We start from the raw sequence: 27,145 nt of genomic DNA, 5'->3' as shown, positions 1-27,145 counted from the left end.
ATCCAGCCCTGATTCATCTTAGCAGTCTGTGCAAACAACGGACTACGAAGAAATAAAAAGCACCAGGCTGCCCTTGGGTAGAAAAGGGCTTCTCCGAGCTTTGAGATGAAAGGACAGGAAGCTTGAGAAAGGAAGGAGAGACGCCGGCTGGGGGGTGGGGGCGCTGAGCAAGGGGAGAGCAAAGCCGTTTCTTATCCAGCTGTTTGAATTACATTTGACCCAAGTTGCATATTTACCTTTTGACCACGAAGGCTGACTGACTCTCTTCTCAGGCTCAGATCTCAGAAACAACTTCTCCTCACAGCTTGTTAGACAGGGATGGGAATCCTAGCTGCCCTTTGCAGAGATGCCTGAAAACCTTGCTTTACCTTTGGGAGAGAGGGGCGGAGTCCAACCTAATGGGAATTAACTCCAAACACGCTGGAGGCTTCAAACCCAGCCAGAGATATACAGGCACTTAAAATAGAAAGTAGCTTAGCGGGCAGAGTCCCCCCACCTCCAACCTCACAGCAGACAACTCAGCTCTGTGTGTATGTGTGTGTGTGTACACACACAAGCAGACATGCCCACTCTTGAACTGCATATCTAACTTCCTCACTTGCTGCCCAAAAGCCTGCTGAGGAACACACATTCTCTTAATTTTCCTCCAAAGCCCTAAATAATCTCCACCATGGTAGGTAGCAGAGCCAGCTGGAAGTGACTGAGATAATATGTGCCTCATTAGGGTAAGGCAGAACAACCTTTTCTCCCCAAACTGATTTCCATCGCCTAATGGGGAAGATGCTCCAGCAGAGCAATCTTTGGCTTCAAGATATAATGAGCTTACATTTAAGAATTTGTTAAAATCATACATTGAAAGAATAACTAACATGTTTTTATAGTAATAGTACAATCAAAAGTCCGTGTCTAATTTATCCCAGTGAACTAATAACCGCTCCTCTGCTTGGAAAAAGAGCTGAGTGGTCTGGAGATGAATGGAGCTTTGCCTGATGTTTTACTCCAACCTGATGCCAGATATCCCACCTGTGAATGTCCCTGGCACTTCCTATTTGGGGAAACTTCTTATGTTCTACCTTGTATTATTATTATTATTACTTGCATGCCTGTCTCTTTTCCCCTCCTAGATTTCCTGTGAACAGGGAACTTTGCTGAACAAATCCAAATGAGTTAGAAGGAAGAATGGTTAACTTAACAGAGCATACTGGGCTAATCCAAAGTATCTATGCTTCTCTGATGGCCCAGTTCCCTCACCAGAATGCAACAAAGATGATTAGGCCTATTTTCTATCATTTTGGGGCAACAATTCAAGATATGACTGTAAATTAACATATTAATTGTACCATGATTCTTTAATGAACTTACAACTTTAATGAACTTCATTAAAAATAGGTTAACATTATCATTTGTACTCTGAAAATACGTACATGTATTATGTACCAATAAAAACAGATTTAGTGGCCATTACAAGAATGAGCACAGTACCTCATTCTTGTAATCCCAGCACTTTGGGAGGCCAAGGCAGGCGGATCACTTGAGGTCAGGAATTTGAGACCAGCCTGGCCAACATGGTGAAACCCCATGATTTTCTATCATTTGGGGGCAATAATTCAAGATATGACCATTAATTAACATATTAATTGTACTGTGATTCTTTAATGAACTTACAAAGTTTCTCCTGCCATCTGTGTATATGACCTGCATCGTGCCTTTTATCTGTGACATAATCTTACATTCATGCATGCATTTGTCTATCTAGCAACTTTCCATCAGCAATTTTTACCATTTTTTTCCTATAACATAGTGATAAATCACATTTCCAACTTTAATCATGGCTTACTGAGGCCATGATGTTTCTGCGGGAAGCAAAAATGATCCCTTAGATGGAATGTCAGACTTTTGGCAGTGTAAGCCCCGCAACTAAGTTATATAATCTCCCAGGTGTCATTCCCTTAGGAACCATTGCTTCAGACATAGGATTATATAAAAAGAAATGAGGCCCTGCTTCATTAAAAATAGGTTAACATTAACTGACACGTAGTAACTGTGTGAGATATAGCTGAAAATATTGGCATATAAAAAATAGATGATCTCCACTCTATGCACAGCAGCAAATATTGACCTTTGCTTAGGGACTACAGCTGTCATTTGGGGAACCTATCATTATTTGAAACTCTAAGAAAAGTACCACTTTACTTTCCTCTTTTTATCCTCTTTCCCCTGTGCCTCCAGTTTCCTTAAGTGGAATAATATAGACACTTGGGCGTATACTAAATAATAATCTAATGTATTGGGCAAAGTTTTATTTCCTATTCTTAAATTAACAGTTGAAAGGTCTTTCAGAAAAAAAAAAAGTGCTTGCATCTTTTTATGCAAGCTCTTGATATGTTTTCAATTAAAGATGCTCCTTAGCCATGCTTTTATAAGATCATGTAGAAAGGCTTGAGAAAGGAACACTTCTTGTAATGTATTTAGGGGACAGGATGGTGCTAAAATGGATATTGGAAAGGGAACTAGGGAATACCTAAATCCTGCCTTTGATCAGTCTGGAATAAGAGATTCTGCAAGGGTAAGATGTGGGTGACAGGTGATTCTGATATGTACCCCCATCCCCATCCCTCATTTGTCAAACACTATTGCATACAATAGCATTTCCCAAACGAGATCAACACTCCCACAGCATTCTGCAGTCTAGACAAGGGGTCAGCAAGCCAGAGACTATGCATGCCAAATCCAGTAGGCTGTTTTTGTAAAGTTTTATTGGCACACTCCCACAGTTTATTCACTTATGTATCATCTACAACTGCAGAGTTGAGTAGTTGTGACAGAGATCTTATGGTCCACAAAACCTCAAAATATTTACTAAGTGACTCTTTACAGAGAAAAGATGTTGACCCCTGGTTAAACACACACCGGTAGATTACAGACATTATGTTGATTATGAGGAGGAAGAGGTTGGAAAAGTAAGGGAAAATGGTGAAATAAAAAGAAATGCTGCTTGCTGTCAGCTTTGTTAAGGTGCCAGTTAACCTACACTAGTTCTTTAATATCTATTCCCTGTGAGTTAGCAACACACTGGAGTTCAGCTAAGCCAAATATTTCGTAGTTTTATGAAAAGGTATTTTTCTATTAATTATCCTTTGAACCTCTGTTGGGGTTGTTTTCCAACATATTTTAAGTCATTTTTTTCCCTCTTCTGTCAATGCTTCTTGTCTTATTACTATGGATATATGTCTGTTCTAGTCTTCCAAGACAGAAGCATTTATGTTGTAAAAAATCATTTCTAGAATTCTATTGCCCTTGAACTTTGGGAAATTTGTATGTACATGTTTGCAAATTTAAAACCATATGAATTCCACGACCTATTGCCAATACAAATTGGATATGGAAGGTATCCCTTGCCTATACTATAATTTCAATTATAGATTGAAAACCTAGAGATGAAACTTATATTTCTTTAGTATATGAAAATGAGAATCAATAACACTTTTGTTGAGTTTCCTTTTTGACCTCAGAGGATGAACTGATAGTGTTAAGCAGTGATGTGGTGTACTGGTAAACGTTTTGTAGCTGGCTTCAAGAGGCGGAGGGTAGAGGGCTGCAAAAGAGCCCTGATTTGTGGCATTTGCTGATTGCCATAGTGTAAAAACTGCCATCATGGCCAATTTCAGGCTACCAGCTTGACATCAGTAAAAGTAGAATTGGGAAGAGATATGAACAATTGATTCTTAGAAGTGGATAAAAGCCAACTCCAGCATATCACTAGAACTCAAGTTCAAGAAGTTACTTTTATCTTGGTCTGTGTAGATTTATAAGCTACACACAATATTAACAAAAATGAGATTGCTGTTATAGTTGTTTCATATGTTACACATAGGCTTGTCTCCACTACACAATATGTTTCAAAATATATTTTAAAATGCATTTCAAAAATATTTTGCTGCACCAACTTTTAAGCTTTTGCAGTGCAATTTGTGTATTATTCAGAAGTAAACCAAAAATAAATTTGCTCATGGATCTTGCTGCCTGCTTTAACAGCTTTTGAGGGAGGATTTTTATTATATTTATAGTAGATGAAAATAAAACAGATTGCAAATCCTTTTTATAACTAAAATCATGTACCAAATTTTGGGTCCAAATTGTATAGGATAAGTTAAACTAAATTTCATTATATTCACCACTATGAGTATCTTTCTGTAAGCATATTTATATTTAAATAAACTTTAAGAAACAGATTTAGGAAGATAGAGAGTAGATTTGTGATTACCAGAGGCCTGGGAAACCAGCGGGGAAGGAGGATGAGTACAGGTTAGTTAGTGGGTGCAAATAGACAGTTAGAATAAGACCTAGTGTGTGGTAGATCAGTAGGGTGACTGCAGATAACATTAATCTATTATACACTTTCAAATAGCTAGCAGATAATAATTTAAATGTTTCTAAGATAAGAAAAAGAAAAATAGTTAAGGTGATGGATGTTCCAATTACCCCGATTTAATCTTTACACATTATATGAATGTATCAAATTATCATTTGTACTCTGAAAATACGTACATGTATTATGTACCAATAAAAACAAATTTAGTGGCCAGGTGCAGTAGCTCATGCTTGTAATCCCAGCATTTTGGGAAGCCGAGGTGGGCGGATCACTTGAGGTCAGGAGTTTGAGAAAAGCCTGGCCAACATGGTGAAACCTCATCTGTAGTAAAAATACAAAAATTAGCTGGGCACAGTGGCAGGCACCTGTAATTCCAGCTGCTCGGGAGTCTGAGGCAGGAGAGTCACTTGAGCCCAGAAAGTGAAGGCTGCAGTGAGCTGAGGTGGCACCACTGCACTTCAGCCTGGGCGACAGAGTGACACTCCATCTCTAAATACATAAATACATACAGATTTAGTAAAAATTTCCAAGATGTTAATACAAAACTTTTAAAAAGTCCTATATACCAGAATTCTATATACCTTGGGCCCTTGTATTCAAAGTACCCCAATGCTAAACTAATTATGTGATTGGTTTGCTTAGGAACAGAAAGTCCACTCTCTCATGGTCCAGTTAATGAAGATTTGAGTAGAATTTTACTCCTAAGGCAATGTCATAAATGATGGTCCAGAGAGCTGAAAGAATAAATCTTCTCCCAGCTTTCTCAACAGTATTTTCTCTGTCATTTGTCCTCATCCCACCTCTCTTACCACAAAGCCATCAGTGTCTTTCAAAGACTTTCTAACATAAACATCCCTCCCTTCTCAGTCAGCCAAACCCTGTGGAGGAGTGGACACTGGTAGCATGGCTAATTTTCCAGACCACCTCTATTCATTTCCTGGAGAATTATTTCTAAAACTCAGTTTTAGAAAATTCAGTGAAACAAGAGGAGCACCATTTCAGAACCAAGAAATTGTTCTTGCCTCTGTCTCTTAAAGCAAGTCATGGAGCTTTGTCAATTTCAGGACCTCACTCACACAGACTTTCGTTTCTAGGCATCTCATTGGTTATTTCAGAATTACAATAGTTCCTGGCTTTGCTGAATAGTAGAGCCAGCCAGGCTGCTCCAAAAGACCTGGGTAACCATACCACAGAAGGGCATCAAAAGAGCTAAAAGGATGGACATATCTTTTGCCATTTCAGTGCTGGCTTACAGGCTGAAGGAAAAGTAAAGGCTACAAGATAGCCCCCTCACCCCACCCCCGCCCCCAAAAAAAAAATGCTCAGGAAATGAGACATAGAGCTCAGGAAATACACAACAACCTTTTCTACAGGGGTAATATGATAGGGCCAGTGGCTGGCCAGTGGAGACAGTGCTACAAACTAGACTACTTGCCCACTAAATCCCATAAAGCAACAGCTGCAGGAAGCAAAGACCATACAATAAGAAAAGCTCTACTCTATAAACCTCAGCTTTGTTCTCTAAGTATTTCGGTGCTGGGTTAAGACCACCCCAGAGCACATTTGGGCATTTGCCTAGTGACCTGCAATATAAACCATGTTTTTTTGGCAGTAATGAGTAAAGCAATTGACAGCGAAACAACTTTGTTTCACCACTTCTTGGGATGTCATTCTGATCGCTGGGAAAATCATAGGCACATTGGTGGATTCTAACATGCCTTCTATTTAGAAGATCTGCCCAGGAAGCTGTCATTAAGAATATTTGCTGAAAATTACAGGCAAACATTGCCTAATCCTTGCAAGCAGGACTTGCCTTTTAATGAGTAAACATTCCTGAAATTTGAATAGTAAAGTTGATTCTCACAATAACCTAATAAAATAAGCATTACCCCCATTTTCAGAGCAGGAAACTGAAGCTTAGAAAAGTTAAATGACTTCTCTGAAGCCACAGAGCTCTTAGGTCTGTTAGGTAATAGATTCAGGAAAAAAGGTATTTGGAGAAAGAAGAAAAGCTGGATGAGGACAGAACGTAGAGTCCAAAAGGGTGTAAGGGGAAGAGAGAAATATTTTATGAATCCTAAATTTCTACTTTGAGAAAATCGGTCCATAGATATATCCTTCATTAAAATAAGAACACGGGTACATAGCAATGTCCCCACCTCTCCACATTCTTTCTCCCCGGTAGTGGACAGTGAGGATTAGTAAATTATTGAGATAGTTCAATAATTTTGAACCTAATAGTTCAGTTTGACTATTAGGTTCAAAGCATCTCTGTACATCCCAGTGGAGATGTACAATAAATATAGTTATATGGATCTAGAGTTCAGGGGAAAATTCTAGGCTGAAAGTTCATGTGTGGAAGATACTAGCCTAAAGGTAGATGATGGAACAAAGGAGTTTGTCAAATACAAGGGCCAGGGACAGGAGCAGCCCTGAGAAACACTCACACTTAAGGGATAGGCAAAGAAACAAGGACTTGTGAAGGAGACAAAGATTGGTCTGTCCTCCCCCAACCACCCTGTTTCCCACATACCACAGCTTCTCAAGGACAAGAGCTGGCTCAGGAAGAAGTGGCTCAGGAAGGATGTGGGGACTGGGGGCAAAGTGGTTATATATCCTTCCAGCTTTAAGTGCTGTATCGACCAACTATTGTCCGGTGGTAACCAGGGATGAGCTGTGAGAAACCAATCTTACTCAGAAATAAGAAAGTGTTTCCAGCATCCTTAACAATTCTTTTTCATTTTGAATGAGTTCTAAGGGGCGACTCAGTAGCTGACACTTGCTATGCTTGGCAAAGGGCCATCAACTCTGCTACTGGTTTTCTTTCTTGATTTTAGACAAACTTTGAGGAAATACAGGGAGGCTGGAAGCAGGTTCAAGCACCTTGAATTTGGCCTTGAGTAGCTTCAAGCAATGTGTCCCTTGTGTCTTTCTCCTTTATTCTTGTGGGATACCACAATCTAAATTAATGCTTTGAGAATTGCTCCACAAATCAAAGATTCTCTGTATCACCTTGGGCGGTCATTTTCACCCTTCCAAGGACTTAATTCTTCTACCTAAGGAAAAAGCTTTAAAAAATTAAAAAATATTATCATTATACTATGGGAATAAATAATTCATTAAGTAGCAAAATAATTTTGAGGTAATTGTTATTGGTATTACTACTACTAGTGGGACAACTACTTTTATTCTATAATAATCTGTTGACCACCTGTTATGTGTCAGAGACTGGAGATACAATGATAAGAGTACAGACAAGGTCCTTGCTCTCGCAGAGCTCACGTGTTAATACGAAAGACAGCCAATAAAACAAGTGAACGTTAATGTCATAGATAAGTTTTAAAACATAAATAAAATTTGGTCATAAGATAGAGTGTTGGGGTGGGAATAAGGACAACTTTAGATTAGATGGGGTAGTTTAGACACTCTGATGAGGTGATATTTCACATGAGACCTAAAAAATCAGAAGCCAGCCATACAAAGAAGAGAGGAAAGACAATCAAGTTATACAAATGATCAAAGTGTTTAAGGAACAAAAAGCAGGTTAAGGACAACTATCTATTTATACGCAAAAGAATAAAGTTGAATCTCTACCTCATCTCATACCATATACAGAAATTAATTTAAAATATATCAAAGAACTCAATATAGGAGCTGAAACCATAAACCTCATAGAATGCATAGGTATAAATCGTTGTGACCTTGAATCTGGCAATGTGCTTTAGACATGACACCAAAAGCACAAGTAACAAAGGAAAAGAAAGATAAATTGGACTTCAAAATTAAAAGCTTCTGTGCATCAAAGGACACTATCAAGAGAGTAAAAAGATAACCCACATGAAGGGGAAATATTTTCAAATCATGTATCTGATAAGGGCCTAGTATCTAAAATATATAAAGAACAAGAAGGCAGCCTAATTTTAAAACACACAAAAGGCTTGAGTATATATTTCTACAAAGAATATATGCAAGAAGTCAATAAGCACATGAGAGGATGCTCAAAATTATTAGGCATTAGGATGATGCAAATAGAAACACATGAGATGGGCTAGGGAACAATACAGTCAGGATGGCTAAAGGTGACCACAAGAAACCGAAGGGCAAGATGTCTGCTTATGCCTTCTTTGCACAGATGTACAGAGAAGAACATAAGAAGAAAAACCCAGAGGTCCCTGTCAATTTTGCAGAATTTTCCAAGAAGTGCTCTGAGAGGCAGAAGACCATGACTAGAAGAGAAAAATCTAAATCTGATAAAATGGCAAAGGCAGATGAAGTACACTATGATTAGGAAATCAAGGATTATGGACCAGCTGAAAGAGGCAAGAAGAAGAAGAACTCTAATGCCCTCGAATGGCCACTGTCTGGATTCTTCTTGTTCTGTTCAGAATTCCACCCCAAGGTCAAATCCACAAATCCTAACATCTCTATTGGAGACATGGCAAAAAAGCTGGGTGAGATGTGGGATAACTAAACTGACAGTGTAAAGCAGCCTTACATCACTAAGGCAGCAAAGCTGAAGGAGAAGTATGAGAATGACGTTGCTGACTTTAAGTATAAAGGAAAGTTTAGTGGTGCAAAGAGTCCCACTAAAGTTGCCTGGAAAAAGGTGGAAGAGAAAGACAAAGAAGATGAGGAGGAATAAGAGAAGGAGTAAGAGGGGTAATAAAAAAACTTTATCTGTCACCTTGTGAATATCTTAGAGTAGCGGAGTGTCATAATTGTCACAGCTCTTGTTTGAGAAGTGTCTGTTGCCCTCATTAAGTTTAATTACAAAATGTGATCCTGATCATATTGTAGTCTCTCTAAATGCTCTAGAAATTGTCAGTGGTTTACATGAAGTGACTGGGTGTTCAGAGCATCCTGAAACTGTATCAAATTCATTCATATTTCCAAATTTTTTTAAAATGAAAAGGCATTCTGGTGTTCTCCCTATTCTGTGCACTTTGTGGTTGGTGTGACAAGGCATTTAAAGATGTTTCTGGCATTTTTTTATTTTTTTATTTTTAAGGTAGCATTAAGTCTATGGTTATTGGCTGGAAATGCTGAGTTATCAACTGTATATATCTATAATTCGTAAAAAGAAGAAACATCCCTGACAAACTCTTCATGCTTTTTGTCTGGCCTTGAGGCTGTGGGGGAAAGATGCCTTTCGGAAGGGCTGTAGCTCAGGGTGTACTGTAGGCTCCACCTGTTGACTTTGCATGGGCATCCATTTAGCCTCAGGTTGTCTTGTTTCTGTGTTTAGTGACATAACATTCTGCTGCCATTCTTAGCTGTGGACAAAGGGGGGTTAACTGGCATAAGAAGTATTTGTTTTTTATTAGTTCTTTTTTTAGTAAAGTGCAGTAGTTTTAAAACTGTTTTTAAACAAACTCTAGAATTCTTTATTGTCAGCAAAGCAAAGTGCCACTGGATCAATGAAAGTTTAACAGCCTTCTGTACTTAAATATGATTTGCAATGTTCTGCTATTTTTTTTTCTACATTTAGAATGCTGAAATGTTTTTAAGTTAAACAGTATTGTACTTAAAAAATATATGAGATATCACTTTTGACTCACTAGGATAGCTATAATAACAATTTTAAAAACAGAAAATAACTGTTGGGAAGGAATAGAGAATTTGGAACCCTTGTACTTTTCTGGTAGATGTGCAAAAACATGCAGCTGCTGTGAAAAACAGCTTGGCAATTCCTCATAAAAAGTTACACAGAGTTACTATGTGACCTAGCAATTCTGCTTCTAACTATACACACCCCAAAATCAAAGCCAGGTACTCAGGCAAAAACTTGAGCATGAATATTCTTGGTAGCTATGGATATTCACAATGTTTATAGTTTCACGGTGGCCAAAAAAATAGAAACAGCTCAAATGTTCACTAACCAATGAATAGATAACATGTGTCAATTACATACAATGGCATATTATTCAGCCATAAGAGAAGGAAGTACTGATAAATACTACAACATGAATGAACCTTGAAGACACTATGCTAAGTGAAATAAACTAGACACAAAAGGCCACAAATTGTATGATTTCTTTTATATGAAATGTTCAGAACAGGAAAATTTATAGAGATAGAAAATAGATTACTGGTTGTCAGGATGTGGGGGAAGCGGGAATGGACACTGTAGGGAAGGAGGAATCTTTTTTTTTTTCAACCTTCATAAATTCCAGTTAAAACAGATCCCTGTAATAAAAGGCAGATTAAAAAGAGAAAAGCAAAAGGAAGTTTATTGCCATGTGTATATAATATGTGTTTAAATTTACATAAATGTATGCATATTATATAGTTATATAAATATAAATATATATTATATATGTATAATATATATTATATAGTTATATAAATATAAATACATTTATATACGTATAATATGTATTACATAGTTATATAAATATGTAATGCATTATGTATGTTATATATTATATAATATATAATTATAATATGTAATTTATATATATAAGATTATATATAATATATAATTACATATATGTTATATATAATATGTATATAACATACATATGGACAATACCCAGGGAATGAGTACTTTTCAAAAAGGTAGCTTTCAAGTCCACCTTATGTAGCACCATCAACAAACCACAGTAAGTTTTTAGAGAAGTGACAAGACAAAGGAGGAGGACTGTGACTCTCTAGGGGTGATAACTTGTGGGAAGGCAAATAAATGGCAGATAAAGACTTGTTAGTGAACCTTGTTAATGTAGATTTCTGTGTTGCCATCTCAAGGCTTGTGAGAATCTAAAATTTTCTTCAGTGGTTAGCCTTTGTTCTCCCTGGTAGAAAGGACAGGTGGTGTATCTTTTGTCTTTGTAAATGTATGTTCTGTTTTTAGACAAAAAGAGGGAGGACAGAGAGCTTTCCTGCATCTGCTTTTTCTCAATTGCCTTCAGCTCAAGACAATCCTTATGCTAAAGAGGCATATTTGGGGGTGGTATATTCTGGCCTCCCACAGGAGAGATTGCTTAACATTTATACATCATGAAAAAAAGAAAACTAAATCATCATGAAAAAAATACAAAGAAAAAAAGAAAAATAAATTTAAAACATCGTGAAAAAAAAAAAGAAAAAGAAATTAAAATCAGTTTCAACACCAGAAGACATCATGAAAGAAGAAAAAATAAAGTAAAAATTAAAAAGAATATTCACAGTTTCTTTCAGGGCAATAAAAATATTCTAAAACTAGAAAATGGTGATGGTCGCACAACTCTGTGGTCATACTAAAAACTACTTTAATTTGGTGAATTGTACAGTTTGTAAAATACATCTCAATAAAGCTGTTACGTATTTTCAAAAACCAGGCGAATGTGATAGGAAAATAGTAAGCAAGAGGGAAAGTGACATAAGGGGCAGAAATGGAAATTTCCTAAGGATGTCATCCTCCTACGGCCACATGAAGGTCTAAGGCTCATGATGCTAAGTATAGGCTTAGCAACTTCCTTAAGCTTCTTTGAGCTAGGCAAAAGGCCTTTTCTTTCTTCTAGAAATTAGCACTCCAAAACAAGGGAAAGAAGAACAAAATAACAACTCAGGGAGAGAAAGAATATTTGTCCCTGTATCTAGAGCAGAGGTAGTCTTAGTAGCCTCCCTACTCCTATAAACACTGGGAATATTCTCCCAACTCCCCATTCCAAACACTGTAGACACAGAAGAGGAATCAAAGAAGTAATGGAGAGGCTACAATGTGGGGAGAATGTCCTTCTTGCCACAAGGACATGGAGGTTTGTTTAATGGCTTCCTACATCACGTTAGTTCTCTCTAGAACTGTGGCCCAAGGATCGCCTTGGTTAACATTAACTACATTTTATTAAATGCTTACTGTGTGCCATGCATTATGATAGGTCAGTTTACATAGTTTATCTCATTTGATTCACACAACAATCTAGTGAGGATTTTACACATTTGTATGCCCAATTTAATAGCTGAGGAAACTGTGGTAGAGATGGGTCAAAGATTTCATCTGCTTAAGATTTCATAGATAATCAGAACTGTCATAGTTCTGTCCATTTTAACTTGCCCTTCAGCATCACATCATACTACTGTCTCTTCTGACCCCCAGGAGTACTCCTATCATGTGAGGTTATGAGAAGAAGCTCTGAGATCCTTCTAGAAAGCACAGGTATACTCTAAATATATTTTATTTTTTAATCTGGTTAATTTAGTTGGATAAATACACAAAGTTTTGGTCAACAAGGAATGTAACTGGCTGCCTTAGGGGAGATAGGTAGAGAATCAGAAACATTCTGTCTGTATACCTTCATCAGGCCACTTGTCTGACCCACCTGAGGTCCATGAGAGAAGAAAGGAAAAATGTGTTTGTTATCAGGATTCCAGCTTTATTTGTTTCCATCATCCCATGAAAGCCATTATTCTGGAATTGTAGCCTAAAGATGCCTTAACTAGCAATCATAGTGAAGAGGTACTGATCATTTACTATCTAGTAAGTGCTGTAGTAAGTACTTTTACATACATTATTTTGTTTGATCCTGACAACAAGCCTGAGTAATAGGTAGTATTTTATCATCTCCTTTTTATGACTGGGAAAACCAAAGCATATTTACAAAAAGAAACTTATCCTAGACCTCTCAGCTCGTAAAAATACTGACACTGATGCCCATTTAATACCACAGAACCCTTACTTTTATTTCTTAACTTTTAAAAATTTTGGTAAAAATACGTGACATACAATTTACCACCATAACCATTTTTAAGTATAGTTTAGTAGTCTTAAGTATATTCACGTTATTGTGAAACAGAGCTCCATTTTGCAAATCTGAAACTCTATATCTATTAAACAGCAATTGCCCTTCTATCCTTTCCCCAAGTCCACCCCCATTGTACTTTCTGTTTCTAAGAGTTTAAATACTTTAGATACCTCACATATGTGAAGTCATGCGGTATTATTCTTTATGTGATTGGCTTATTTTACTTACCATAATGTCCTCAAGGTTCCTTGGTATTGTGGGATATGATAGGATTTTTTTCTTTTTTAAGGCCGTATGATTTCCATTGTGTGGTATGCATATATACACACATATTTTATATATATATATATATATATATATATATATATATATATACATACACACACAAATTTTACAAGTAAAAAGATGTAATACATTTATATTTTCTTTGTCCATTAATTTTGTTTATCCATTCATCTATCTATGGGAATTTGGGTTGCTTCTAGCTCTTGGTTATTGTGAAAATAGTGCTGCTGTGAACAAGAGTGTGCAAAAATCTATTTGAGACACTGCTTTCCATTTCTTTAGATATATACTTAGAAATGGGATTGTTGGTTTACATGGTAGATCTATTTTTAATTTTGGGGAGAGGCTTCATGCTGTTTACCATAATAGTTGCACTGTTTATAATCCCAACCACAGTGCAGAAAGGTCGCAATTATCCACAATTTTGCCAACACAGGTTATTTACTGTTTTTCTTTTTAATAGTAGCCATCCCAGTAGGAGTGGGGTGATATCATTGTGTTTTAATATGCATTCCTCTCATGATTGGTGACATCAAGGATCTTTTCATATGCTTCTTGGACAGTTGTATATCATCTTTGGAGAAATGTCTATTTAGGTCTTTTACCCATCTTTTAATCTTGTGATTTAGTTTTTCATTGTTGAATTGTACAAGTTCTTTACATTTTGGATATTACCCTTGCAAATAAATTATGATTTGCAAATAAATTATTCCAGTCCATAGATTGCCTTTTCATACTGTTAATTGTGATCTTTGATGAAAAAGGTTTTTCAATTTGATTCAGTCTCATTTTTCTATTTTTGTTTTTTGTTTTTTTAACCTGTGCTTTTGGTCTCATATCTAAAAAAATTATTTCCAAGTCTAGTGCCATTAAATTTTTCTCCTATGTTTTATTCTAGGTGTTTTATAGTATTGGGTTTTATGTTTAGGACTTTAATCCACTGTGAGTCAATTTTTTATTGACAAATATACAAAATTTGACTCAAAGTGGATTAAAGTCCTAAATATAAAACCCAAATATGGTGTAAGATAAGGTTCCCACTCTACTCTTTTACATGTGAATACCCTAGCACCGTATTTTGGAGACTATCCCTTCCCCAACTTGAGGGGAAAGTCTTTTGCATCCTTGAGGATTATTTCACCATAAACATGAGAGTTTATTTCTGGTCTCTCTATTCCATTCCATTGGTCTATATGTCTGTCTTTATGCCAGTAGCACACTGTTTTGATTACTGTATTTTTATAATATGCTTTGAAATCAGAAAGTGTGAATCTTTCAACTGTGTTCTTCTTTTTCAAAACTGTTTTGGCTCTTCAGGCTTTCTTGAGATTCAGTGTGATTTTTAGGATGGATTTTTCTATTTCTGCAATATATCCCATTGTGATTTTGATAGGAATTGTATTGAATCTGTAGATTGCACTGAGTAGTATGGATATATTTAAAATATTAAGTATTCTAATCCATGAACAAAGGATATCTTTCCATTTATTTATGTCTTAATTTCTTTAAGCAACATTTTGCAGTTTTCAGTGTAAAAGGCTTACATCTCCTTGGTTAGGTTTATTCCTACGTATTTTGTTCTTTTTGGTGCTGTTGTAAATGAAATTGTTTCTTAATTTCCTTTTCAGATTGTTCATTGTTAGTGTGTAGATATACAACTTATTTTTGCTTGTTGATTTTGTATCCTAAAATTTTGTAGAATCCCTTTATGAGTTTTAACAGTTCTTTGTGGAGTATTTAGGGTTTTCTATATATAAGATCATGTTTTCTGTGAAGAAGAATAATTTTACTTCTTCCTGTTCAATTTAGATTTTTTTTCAATTTTTTTATCACATAATTACTCTGACTAGAATTTCTAAAACTATGTTGGATAATAGTGGTAAGAGTAGGTCTCATTGTCTTGTACCTGATATTAAAGGAAAAGTTTTAATCATATCAATGAGTATGACCTTAGTGTGGGCTTTTCTTATGTGGCCTTTATTATGTTGAAGCATTTTCTTTTATTCCTAGTTTGCTGTGTTTTTATCATGAAAGGTTATTTCATCTTGTCAAATACTTTTTCCACAATCTCAATTGAGAAGATCATGTGGATTTTGTCTTCATAATGCTAATGTAGTGTATTACATTGATTAATTTTATTGACTCATTCTTACATTCCAGGAATAAATTTCACTTGGTCATAATGTATAATTCTTTTAATGTTCTGTTGAATTCAGTTCACTGGTATTTTGCTGAGAATTCTTGCATAAATATTCATCAGAGATATTTAGCTGCAATTTTTTTTCCCTTATAGTGTCTGTGTGGCTTTTATATATCAGTGTAATGCTGAACTTATAAAATGAATTTGGAAATCTTTCTTCCTCTTCAATTTTTCAAAGGAGTTTAAGGAATATTGCCACTAATTCCTCTTTAAATATTTGATAGAATTATCCAGTGAAGCCATCTGGTTTGGGATTTTTATTTGTTGGGAGGTTTTTAATTACTATTTTAATCTCCTTACTTGTTATTGGTCTATTGGGTTTTTCTCTTTCTTGGTAATTCAGTTATGCTAAGAGGTGTATTTCTAGAGCTTTATCCATTTCGTCTAGGTTATCCGATTTGTTGGTATACAATCATCCATAGTATTCTCTTAAAATCTCTTTGTATTTCTGTGGCATCAGTTATAACGTTGCCTCTTTCCTTTCTGATTTTAGTTATTTGAGTCTTCTTTCTCTTTTTCTTCGTCAGCCTAGCTAACAGTTTGTCGATTCTGTTAATCTTTTTTAAAAAAAAAAAACTTGTTGATTTCTTCTATTATTTTTCTTCCACTAGCTTTCAGTTCAGTTCATTTTTTTTCTAATTTCTTGAGATACAAAGCTAAGTTGTTGATTTGATATCTGTCTCTTTCTATAAACTTCAACTTTTGCTGTGTCTCATGCAGCATACAGATTTTGTATTTGTGTTTTTGCTTTCAAAACAAACAAAAAAAAATCTTGTTTTGTCTCAAGATCTTTTCTAATTTCTCTTATGACTTATTTGACTCCTTGGTTGTTTGAGTAGTTTGTTTAATTACACGTATTTGTGGATTTTTTTTTCTACTACTGTTGATTTCTACCTTCATTGCATTGTGATCAGAAGAGATACTTTTATAATTTCCATCTTTTTGAATTTGTTAAGACTTATTTTACAGCCTAACATGTGGTCTATTGTGGAGAATTTTCCATGTACACTAGAGAAGAATGTACACTCTGCTGTTGTTGGATAAAGTGTTCTGTGTATGTCTGTTAGTTCCAATTGATCTATAGTGTTATTAAGTCCTTTGTTTCCTATTGATCTTCTGTTTGTTCTTTCCATTGTTTAAACAGTGAGGTATTGACATTTTCTACTCCTCTTTTGGTATTGTCTATTTATCCCTTCAATTCTATCAAAGTTTGTTTTATATATTTAGAAGCTCTGGGGTTTGGTGCATAAATATTTATAATTGCTATATCTTCTTGGTGAATTACCCTTTTATCTTTAAAAGGGCAAAGAAGAAGATGACGAAAAGGGCAAAGAATAAGGTTCTTCTTTGTGTTTTGTAACAGTTTTTTATTAAAGTCTATTTTGTCTGATAATAGTACAGCAACCCCTCCTCCCTTTTGGTTATCATTTGCATAGGAGTCCTTACTTTTAGCCCCCCATGTTATACTGCCTTACTTCTGGCCATTCATACTTTTTTCTTGTGGAGGGAGAGAGGGAGCTTTGAGTTCCTTCTAGAGGCTAGGTATATGCTAAGATATTTTATTATTTCTCTTTAAATCCAGTGGACAAATGAGTAAGGCCTGTGGTAATCCAGGGGTATAGATTGCCTTCTTAGGGAAGAAGATACATAGAATATCAGAGAGTCTTGCCTACACATTCATAAGATGACTTATCTAAAACTTCCAACTGCTCCTATGTAATCACCTGGAACTAAAAAAAAAATGGCACTTCAATCACTCAAAGCCTTTTCAAAGGATCTCTGATAATATCTATCACTGGAATGAAGCAAAGTTTGAAGGACTCCTGACTCTTTCAGCCTCCTTCTTCTCATCTTTTGCCAAGAGTGCCCTGTGACCTTAAAATTCAGAGTTAGCAGTGGTCAAGGCTAGTGAAGGTCTTTGAAGTCTTTCTTATGAGGCCAGTAAAAGGAAAACATAAAATGAAGCTTCCATCTAGATCTGTAAACAACTTATCTGAAAGTCAAGTCCTGTGAACTAACATAACATTTTGTCTTCAGAGGAAGGCTTTTTACCCATATCTGAGTGCCTGGGTTTCAAGGCTGTTCTTGGGACTTCCACCAAGTGGGGCCCTTCAAAGTAATCTTTCAGAGAACTGCATGTAGGCAAGATCATTCATAAGCTAGGGCAATGGCAGTAAAACTAGTTGCTGCAGCTAAGACTACTAGTTACCTGCATTTCCACTTTCATCTCCGCATTACCTCAGCCAGTTTTAGTTCTCATTGACATATCCTTTACAGAATAGCCTCTTGCAATAATGCAGATATTTAGGTTGGCTATAGCTGGCTTTGTGCCTGTAGGTCTCTGATAGAAATAATCTAATAATAGAGTTTTGTGTGAAAGTAGAGAGCTGAATGACATCAAATAATCATGAGGCATCCTGCTGATTAATGGGCCAATTGTCCTGAAGTTCATCTGGTCTGAACTTGGCTAGAAAATATCAAATATGGATTGTTACCCAAAGCAACACAACAGCTGCTCCTTATAGCTTCCATGTTATCCTAAAATGAGAAATGACAATCAAATTTTTTACTCACAGATGAACCTTTACCTGGGACTCTCATCAGTGGTTTTTCATGATTCCTAAAAGATCAGTTGATCCTTAATGCATATAACCTGATCTTCCCCTCTGTGTGAGATTACCAAATGTCCAGTCTCTAAGCACTCTCATTTCTACTCCAAGAAATGTCTATAAAAATTGGCCTTTCAATATGCAACTCAGAGTATGTAAACTATAAGATTTTTTTAATCACTTGTACATAAGCCCCTGGTTTCCCCTTGGCTTTTCTTTCTGTCATTTATTTAGTTTTCTTCCTTTAGGCAGAGGTGCAGGAGTCCCAGCGTTTTCCTCGGGAGGAAAGAAAGCCCTCAATAAAGATGTTGTATTACAAAAAATAAACTATTGGTAAGCTTGCCACAAGAGACAAACAAACAAAAACATCATCAGAAAATAAAAACATCTTTGGTAAATTTCAATGTGGTAGCCCCCATTTTAGTGAGTTTTTAGTGGTGTACAGGTTTTATTGTTGTTACTGTTGTTTTTCAATTACTTGTTTTCTTTTGAGGGATGAAAAGAAACTATTATTATCTTTTAATAAAAGATAAATACTTTGGCTTTACAAAAGCAAGTATTCAGAACAGATCAGAAAAGTTAAGGAACTTCCTCACCTATGGCTGCCTATTCTGGTCCCACTACTGACCTTGACATTAACCCTAACCAATGGAATCTCTAATAGGAATCTGATCTTTTCAGAAACTCTTCTGTGTCTTTACTTTTGCTTGCTTCTTGGTTGACCTCTTTCATGATCTGCCTTCCCCCTTAAACTGGAGTCAGTACTCTTCAGAGACTAGCCAGACCTCACTGTGAGAGAAACTGAAGTCATAAAGCTTTCTGCTACATGTTCTGACATCACCCAAAGGAGTTATGGCTTTCACGTGTATACCCTGAAATCGATTCTTTTTCTTGTCTTAAAAATGTTTGTTTTCTTCTTTTGTTTAAGAGTATCTCCTTGACCCAGCAATCCCATTATAGATATATACCTAGAGTAATATAAATTATTCTACTATAAACACACATGCATTTGAATGTTCACTGCAGCTCTATTCACAATAGCAAAGTCATGGAGTCAACCTAAATGCCCATCAATGACAGATTGGATAAAGAATATATGGTATGTATATACCATGGATCACTATGCAGCCATAAAAAGACAAGATCATGTCTTTCATGGCAACATGGATGGAGCTGGAGGCTATCATCCCTAGCAAATAAATGCAGGAACAGAAAACAAAATACCACATATTCTTACTTATAAGTGGGAGCTAAATGATGAGACTTATGAACACAAAGAAGGAAACAGGAGACAGAGACACTGGGGTCTACTTGGGAGGAGAGAGTCAGAGGAGGGAGAGTAACAGAAAAGGAAACTACTGGGTCTGGGCTTGATTCCTGGGTGATGAAATAACCTGTACAACAAACCTCTATGACATAAATTTACCTATGTAACAAACCTTCACATGTACCCCAACAGCACCTCCTTGGATTGGGCAAGGTGAACCTCTGTAGGTCCTAAAAACTTAAAAAGACTTTCTCACAAGGATCTAGTTGTTCCTTAATCTTCAAGCAACAGTGCACTCTACTGTCTGGGTCAGATCAAGAGTCCCTCCTCAGGGCAGACTTGACCCTCTTGGGCTTTGTGATTTAAAGGACAGCTGGAGGCCGGGCACGGTGGCTCAAGCTTGTAATCCCAGCACTTTGGGAGGCCGAGGCGGGTGGATCACGAGGTTGAGAGATCGAGACCATCCTGGTCAACATGGTGAAACCCCGTCTCTACTAAAAATACAAAAAATTAGCTGGGCATGGTGGCGTGTGCCTGTAATCTCAGCTACTCAGGAGGCTGAGGCAGGAGAATTGCCTGAACCCAGGAGGCGGAGGTTGCGGTGAGCCGAGATCGCGCCATTGCACTCCAGCCTGGGTAACAAGAGCGAAACTCCGTCTCAAAAATAAATAAATAAATAAAATAAAATAAATAAAAATAAAGTATAGCTGGGACGACTCAATGTGATAGACTCTCTTTATTCATTCTTAACCTTTTTGGCAGAGGGACAGATTTCTTATCTTTTAAACAGAATAACAGCATGTAGTTAGCTAGAACAAGTATGCAGCATGTATTATGAAGTCTGGAAATTTTCTTATGGAAGGCTGCATATTCTGCAGCCTTAAATGTTTCAGTCTGAGCATTCTGCTGACCTATGAATCCTCATCTCAGGCCTAACCAATGGACCCTCTAAACAGGGAGCATGCCTTCCCAGGAGGCTCTTCACATTTTGGCTAGAAGCCAGACATTTGGACTCTTGCTTGCACCACCACAAGAATACATATTCCTAACAGATCACCCAGACCTCACTGCATTACCCTCTTAAACCACAAAGTCTTATTCTAAGTGTCCTGGCACCACACAAAGGAATGATGACCTTTGGGTGCTTTCCCACAGATACAGTACCCATTAATATAATTTTCAAGTTTTGTACTTTTTTTAAACTCCTGTTTGACAGCAGGATCTCAGTCACGTGGTTGGCCAAGGTGAAACATTGCTGTCCTAAAAGTTTCTCTCTTGCAAATGTCTAACTCTGTTTCTGGACAGTTCTCACCTCTGGGAAGACATGTGGTTTAACATGCAAGTCCTAGATAATATACAAGAAGACATGGCCCAAGCTTGTCAGTTGAGATGCTGGGAGAAGTATGCCTGAGGCCTGGGCTGCAGTGAGAGTGCTTTGGAGACCAGGGTCAGTTTGAAGTACATAAAAATTCAGTGACATTTTGTATTGGCTTTCCTCATGTCTCCACCAGCCCATAAGATCAAAAGAAGCTCTTAATCTCTGTCAGAGGGGAGAACAGATTCCTTACTTTGAGCATAGGCTGAGAGGAACGCAAGAGAAAGGCTTGGAGATTTCTAGGGTAACACTTGCTGGTAAAAAAAAAAAAAAAAAAACAAACCTTGCATCTCCTTGGTGGATAAGTGACAAGATTATAAGATGATGGCAGAATGCAACAGAAGGTAGGAAAAAGGCAAAAGGGCTCACGACTTTTTCATGCTGAGAAAAAAGAGAATGAATGTGATATTGTAATAAATTAAAATAATCTGGTGTCTGCCCAGTTCCTTGCACACAGCTCCTAAAACCCTTGGAATCTCTGGAGTAACAAAAGTGTGTGCTAATGAGATCACTGGTGGCAGGGTCACCTAGATAGCTTCAGAATGGTGGCTGGTCATAGGAAAGACCAGCATAGAAAACTGAGACTTTCAGCCCCATCCCTTCAACCTCTGGGGAGGAGAGAGAGTCTGGACGTGGAATTGATCACCAATGGCCAATGATTTAACAAATCATGCCTACATGATGAAGTCTCCATAAAAACCTAAAAGGACAAGGTTTGGAAATCTTTCTAGTTCCTGAACTCCTAGAATTTCTTGCAGAGTGGCATGCACAGAGAGGGCATAGAAGCTCCACACCCTTGCCCCATATCTTGCCCTACGTATCCCTTCCATTTTGCTGATCATCTGTATCCTTTATAATAAAGAGGTAAACGTGAATAAAGCATTTTTCTGAGTTCTGTGAGCCACTGTAGCAAATTATCAAACTTGAGGAGACTGTCACAGGAACTTTCGTTTATACCCAGTAAGTCAATAGTATAGGTGTCAACATATTACTTGTAATTGTCATCTGAATGGGGGACAATCTTGTGAAACTGAACCCTTAACCTGTATGATCTGATGCTACTTCTAGGTAGATAGGGACAGAATTGAGATAAATTATGAGACACCCGTTCAGTATTCACTAGAGAACTGGTTGGTATGTGGGGAGACACCCACCTGAACCCAACTGCACATCTGGTCACAGAAGTGTTCTGCGCTGTGTTGAGTGAGTGTGTGAGAATACGAAAAACACTGCATTTTTCCTATCTGCAACAGGGAGACAGCCAAAAGGGACACCCCACAGACACATTAGGGAAAGCCTGCTATTTGTACTTTTTGCCTCTCACTGGCAGACATTGGCAGCAGAAACGTACAAATATTCTTTTCTTTTCTTTTTTATTATACTTTAAGTTCTGGGATACATGTGCAGATTGTGCAGTTTTGTTACATAGGTATACACATGTCATGGTGGTGGTTTGCTGCATCCATCGCCACATTATCTACATTAGATATTTCTCTTAATGCTATCCCTCCCCAATTCCCCCACCCCCTGCTATTCCTCCCCTATCTCCCCGCCCCCCAGGCCCCAGTGTGAGATGTTCGCCTCCCTGTGCCCGTGTGTTCTCACTGTTCAACTCCCACTTATGAGTGAAAACATGTGTTTGGTCTTCTGTTCTTGTGTCAGTTTGCTGAGAATGATGGTTTCCAGTTTCATCCATGTCCCTGCAAAGGACATGAACTCATCCTTTTTCATGGCTACATAGTATTCCATGGTGTATATGTGCCACATTTTATTTATCCAGTCTATCATTGATGGGCACAGAATCTATGGAGAACTTAAACAAATTTACAAGAGAAAACAACCCCATCAAAAAGTGGGCAAAGGATATGAACAGACACTTTTCAAAAGAAGACATTTATGCAGTCAACAAACATATCAAAAAAATCTCATCATCATTGGTCATTAGAGAAATATTCTTAATTTTATTCACATAAATCAGATCTAACTTATCTGGTGGAATCTTGTGGGGGACTGTGAGGAGGAATGATATCCGAAAAGTGCAGGAAAGGAAAATCCTTAGAGGAATGAAACTCAGGAGGAAATGTGAGAGGGCATAATTGCTACACAACATGCTAGGAGACCCATATGCTCCCCATTTGTTTGGTGTGGGGAACATAGTGATACTAACTGACATCCTGTTCCAAGTCCTCCTAATCCACTTGAGGCACAAATACAGTGCACGCAAACCACACCCTACCCAAGAGTGGTGGGCTTTATGTGTTATCTTTTTTAAATGATACCTGCCATTTTCTAGACCCTTTTGGGGATTTTTTTTTAAAGTATACATATTGAGGTGCTTTCTTCTTTTTGTGTCTTGCATTTCTTTTATATTTGTCTCTGTTTGCTTTTCTCTTCCTTTGCAGTTTATTTTTATTTTTTGGCTTATAAAGAACTTTTGTTATATAGGCTATTGAGGTACAGGTAGTCTTTGGTTACATGAGTAAGTTCTTCAGTGGTGATTTGTGAGATTTTGGTGCACCCATCACCCAAGCAGTATACACTGCACCATATTTGTAGTCTTTTATACATTGTCCCCCTCTCATCCTTTCCCTCAAGACTTCAAAGTCCATCGTATCATCCTTGTGCCTTTTCATTCTCATAGCTTAGCTCCCACATATCAGTGAGAACATATGATGTTTGGTTTTCCATTCTTGAGTTACTTCACTTAGGATAATAGCCTTCAATTTCATCCAGGTCGATGTGAATGCCATTAATTCATTCCTTTTTAGGCCGAGTAGTATTCCATCGTGTTTTATATACACCACAATTTTATCATCCACTTATTTTTTAATTGGCACTTGGGTTGGTTCTACAATCTTGCAATTGTGAATTGTGCTGCTACAAACATGCATGTGCAAGTATCTTTTTCAAATAATGACTTCTCTTTGTCTGCGTGGATATCCAGTAGCGGGATTGCTGGATCAAATGGTAGTTCTACTTTTAATTCTTTAAGAAAGCTCTACACTGTTTTCCATAGTGGCTGTTCTAGTGTACATTCCCACCATCAGTGTAGAAGTGTTCCCTGTTCACCACATCCATGCCAACATTTACTGTTTTTTTCATTTTTTGATTATGGCCATTCTTGCAGGAGTGAGGTGGTATTGCATTGAGGTTTTGGTCATTAGTGATGTTGAGTATTTTATTTTTTCATGTTTGTTGGCCATTTGTATATCTTCTTTTGAGAATTGTCTATGTCACTAACCTATTTTTGATGGGATTGTTTTTTCTTGCTAATTTGTTTGAGTTTGTTGTGGATTCTGGATATTAGCATTTCGTCAGATGTATAGATTGTCTGTTAAATACCCTGGTGCTGAAGGCAAAAGTGGTAATTCTCAAGTATTATCCATCAGAGATATTTCTTATTGGTCTTCACCTTTGGAAATTTGTGCTAGTTTTGTCCTTCTATTTAGATAACAGCCCCCTCAGTCTTGTGGTAAGCTAAAGTAAAAACCTGGTGAGTCATCGCATCAGCTTGGAGACTCCCTCTCCAGTGTCCAAAAGTTCTGTAATACATTAACAATGACCTGCTGACACAAGAGTGAGTAAAATGGAGCCTCTACCTAACAGCCTTCTTTTGTACATCATTCTTGAGTCCCTTGCTTCCTACTTGGATCTTACTTTCAGCCTTGCCCCAAATGAAAGATAAATACACACACACACACACACACACACACACACACAAACACACACACACACACACACATAATGTGTCTTCAAGAAATTTGTAAAATTCTTCATATGCAAGCAAGTATACAAGTCTGAAAGAACTGCATCTGAGAATGCTTTGGGGTATTTTTTTCTGGGTGAGGGAATTAGGGAAGTCCTGCTTTTTTTTTTTTCATTCTAAGTTCATTTGTTTCTTTTTGCCTCTTTAGAAATGTCTTCACTTGCAAATCCATTTTCTGTAATCTTAAAAAAGCAGCACATGCTCTCCTATTTGGTCTGGCAAAGTTGAACCTCCTCTGTCTCAGGCTCTTCTGCATCTTTCTCTTCTCAATATGTTTTTTACTTCAAGCCTTTCTCCAAAACATCTAAAAAGTAAAAACTTCTCTTCAGGAAGCAAAAATTCATTAAGATGCTGGTACAAAGTATGCATCAAACCCGTAACAAACAGTCTTTTGCGATGCTGAAAACATGGTTCTTTGTGATAGCTGTGATAGGGGTCATCATACCTGCTGTGTTTGACCAAAGCTCAAGACTGTGCCTGAAGGAGATTGGTGTTATCCAGAATGTCGACCAAAGCGACATTCCAGAAGACTCTCCTCTAGACAGAGACCATCTTTGGAAAGTGATGAAGACGTGGAAAACAGTATGCAAAGTGAGGATGATAAAGTTGATGGTGATGAAGAAGAGGGTCAAAGTGAGGAGGAAGAGTATGAAACAGAACAAGATGAAGATGACCCTCAAGAAGAGGAAGAAATCAGCCTACACAAACGAGGAAGACCACAAATTAGATTGCCAGTTAAAACAAGAGGGAGACTAACTCTTCTTTCTCTAGTCGTGGCCAATGACAAGAACCTGGAAGATACCCTTCAAGGAGTCAGCAGCGTACACCCAAAACAACTGTTTCTTCTAAAACTGGTAGAAGCCTAAGAAAGATAAACTCTGCTCCTCCTACAGAAACGAAATCTGTAAGAATTGCCAGTCGTTCTACTCGCCACAGTCATGGCCCACTGCAAGCAGATGCATTTGTGGAATTACTTAGTCCTTGCAGAAAACACAGAGGCAGGAAAAGTGCTAATAATACACCAGAAAATAGCGCTGACTTCCCTAACTTCAGAGTCATTGCCACAAAGTCAAATGAACAGTCAAGATCTTTAAATGCTGCTTGGAAACTTTCTCTCCAGGAGAGTGAATCCAAAAGAAGATGCAGAAAAAGACAATCTCCGCCGAGCGCGGTGGCTCACGCCTATAATTCCAGCACTTTGGGAGGCCGAGACGGGTGGATCACGAGGTCAGGAGATCGAGGCCATCCTGGTCAACATGGTGAAACCCCATCTCTACTAAAAATACAAAAAAATTAGCTGGGCATGGTGGCGCGTGCCTGTAATCCCAGCTACTCAGGAGGCTGAGGCAGGAGAATTGCCTGAACCCGGAGGCAGAGGTTGCGGTGAGCAGAGATCGCAACATTGCACTCCAGCCTGGGTAGCAAAAGTGAAACTCTGTCTCGAAAAAAAAAAAAAAAAGAAAAGAAAAAGAAAAAGACAATCTCCGGAGTCATTGCCTATGACATTGAGTCAAAGGAGTTCTGGCCGACAGGGAGGAGTTCATGAGTTGTCTGCTTTTGAACAACTTGTTGTAGAATTGGTACAACATGATGACAGCTGACCTTTTTTGAAACTTGTTTCTAAAATCCAGGTCCCAGACTACTATGACATCATCAAAAAGCTCATTGCCTTAAATATAATTCATGAAAAAGTGAATAAATGTGAATATAAATTAGCATCTGAGTTTATTGATATTGAATTAATGTTTTCAAACTCTTTTGAATACAACCCTCATAACACAAGTGAAGCAAAAGCTGGAAATAGGCTTCAAATGTTTTTTCATATTCAGGCTCAAAAGCTTGGACTCCACATCACACCCAGTAATGTGGACCAAGTTAGTACACCACTGGCTATGAAAAAGTCACAAATCTGACTTTGTCCTTCTAAAGGATGTATTTGAGGAAAAAAAAAATAGTCATGAAAATGGAACATTAAATCATTCTCTAAAGCAGACATATATGTATAAAGCAATAACAACTGATTGACCACATGAAAGTGTGGCCTGCACTATATTTTCAATTTTAATATTAAGCACTCAGGAGAACATAGGAAAGATTTCCTTTGCTGCAGTTTTGTTCAGTATCTAATAAGTTTGATAGATATATTAAATACAGTACTGGTTTACAGAGGTTTTTGTATGTTTTTGAGATCATTCATGTGTCCAGAGATCTTGGAAAATATTTTTTCACCTATGATTTATTTTGTTATTGATTATTTTTTAAAAAGTTGTGGTATTAAGGGAGAGTTATCTACATGGATGATTCTTCTGCTACAGCACAGTGTAGAAAAATGTGTTTATGTCATCATTGTTTAATGAGTAGATTCTTTCAACACTACACATGAAAGAATCCAATCTTATATCCTTGAAGTGCTGTACCAGTGCTGGCTGGAGGTATTAAGTCTGAGTTTATTAACTAGATATTTATTTGGTATTGAAAGTAATTTGTGAATTTGTTTTGTATTTATAAAATTTATACCTGAAAAATGCTCTTTAATGTTTTAAACTTTTTA

At 37.2% G+C, this 27,145-nt stretch overlaps 1 protein-coding gene and 1 pseudogene across 1 annotated transcript in view; one reads left to right on the top strand and one right to left on the bottom strand.

The window, feature by feature from the left end:
• Positions 1–337, bottom strand: part of LHFPL1 (LHFPL tetraspan subfamily member 1) — a 46,994-nt gene extending 46,657 nt beyond the window's left edge. The window contains exon 1 of the mRNA XM_003935839.4: positions 237–337. The gene's annotated coding sequence lies outside the window, so the exon portion shown is untranslated. The remainder of the gene's footprint in view (positions 1–236) is intronic.
• A 23,809-nt stretch (positions 338–24,146) lies between these two features.
• LOC101049316 (bromodomain adjacent to zinc finger domain protein 1A-like) lies at positions 24,147–26,507 on the top strand (annotated as a pseudogene).
• The last annotated feature ends 638 nt before the right edge of the window (positions 26,508–27,145 follow it).

The sequence above is a fragment of the Saimiri boliviensis genome, chromosome X (assembly GCF_048565385.1).
Source record: "Saimiri boliviensis isolate mSaiBol1 chromosome X, mSaiBol1.pri, whole genome shotgun sequence".
In the NCBI taxonomy this organism is placed as follows: domain Eukaryota; kingdom Metazoa; phylum Chordata; class Mammalia; order Primates; family Cebidae; genus Saimiri; species Saimiri boliviensis.
The sequence above is the reverse complement of the archived record's forward strand: the minus strand, read 5'-3'. Positions and strand labels throughout refer to the sequence as shown.